A 1,844-nucleotide genomic window follows, 5' to 3' on the forward strand; every position below is an offset into this window, starting at 1 on the left:
TGATGATTTATTGTTGTTACAGTTAGGTTGTGTTATTATGTTTTTATGATTTACTATTTTATGTTAGGAATAATTTATGGTGTAACATACTCAATAATGATTTTAGTATTTTTGTTCTAAATATTAATGCAAATTTTTAGAAGATACGTATATTCATTTTGTTAAACAGATGTAGACCTTTTAATTCACGACATGATATTATGTTGTTCTTTAATTTTTGTAGCTAAAAAAACAGATGCAAATTTTTGTAATATATTTTGTGCAATCTTAGTGCATTAATTTCTAGAAGATTAATACATTATATTTTGATCTTTTGTTAATTTTTTTTAATTTCTAGAAGATGAGTGCATTCAATTTGTTAAACATATGCAGATTTTTAATTTGTGCATATATGTGTTGTATAGTATAGTGATATTTTCGTTTTCTTTTGAGTCTCATATGTGTATCTTGTTAAAAATTATAATATACATTTTGCCTAGTTAATAAATATAAGTTACATAAGTAATGTGGCATTTTTTATGAATTTTAAACTTAAGCATATATTTTGCATAGTCGATGTATATAAGTTACATAAGTGATGCATAACATTTTTTATTAAGTCTCAATACATACCTTGTTAAAAATTACATCATATATTTTGCATAGTCAACGTGTATAAATTACATAAGTGATGCGTCACATTTTTTATAAAATCTCGATGTGTACCTTGTTAAAAGTTACAACATATATAGTCGATACATATATATTATATAGACGATATGTAACATATTTTATTTAATCTCGATGCATACCTTATTAAAAATTGTAGCATATATTTTATATAGTTGATGTATATATATTATATAGGTGATACATGGCATTTTTTTATTAAATCTCGATATGTACCTTGTTAAAAATTGTAGTATACATTTTGCATATTCAACGTGTATAAATTACATAGACAATATATTGCGTTTTTTATAAAATCTCGATGCATATCTTGTTAACAATTGCAGCGTACATTTTACACAGTCAATATGCATAAATTATATAGGTGATGTGTTGTGTTTTTGATAAAATCTCAATTTAAAATTGCACCGTATATTTTGCATTGTCGATGCGCATAAATTACATAAGTGATGCATTGTATTTTTATAAAATCTTGATATGTATCTTATTTAAATTTGCAGCATTTATTTTGCATAATCAATGCATATAAATTGCATAAGTGATGCATTGCATTTTTATAAAATTTTGATGATTACACCATGTATAAATTAAACCGGTGACACATGGTATATTTTATAAAATCTTAATGCATACTTTACAACATATATTTTGCAATAGTTGATAGCATATAAGTTACATAAGCAATGTGTGAAATTTTTTATAAAATCTCAATGACTTGTTAAAAATTGCAATGTACATATATAATCAATACATGTAAGTTGCATAGTCCACATATAAAATTTATAAATGCTAATTTATTAACAGGATTGACTTCTATTTTTTTTAATATCATATTAATTTTTTAATTAGTAATTTTTTATTTTTTGGTTAAAAAAAAGACGATCTTTCAAAATATCAAAGAATATGAGTAGTGAACAAGATAAGAGAAATATTGAATGAAGAAGCTATCTGCTAAGATTGTCATAAAAATAGAAGATGGAAGAAGAATAAGAAATGTAAGATTGTCATAACAATAGACGATAGAAGAAGAATAAGAAAAACATGGTAGAATAAGAGAAACATGGCAAAATAAGAGAATAGATAATCTCACAAATCACCCTAAGGAGAAGGCCACAAAAGTCTTATTTTAGTTTATAAGGCTTAAATTAGTAAATAAGATGAGATAATTTAACAAA

The sequence above is a fragment of the Typha angustifolia genome, chromosome 10 (assembly GCF_048772165.1).
Source record: "Typha angustifolia cultivar Huaian chromosome 10, ASM4877216v1, whole genome shotgun sequence".
NCBI classification, from domain to species: Eukaryota; Viridiplantae; Streptophyta; class Magnoliopsida; order Poales; family Typhaceae; genus Typha; species Typha angustifolia.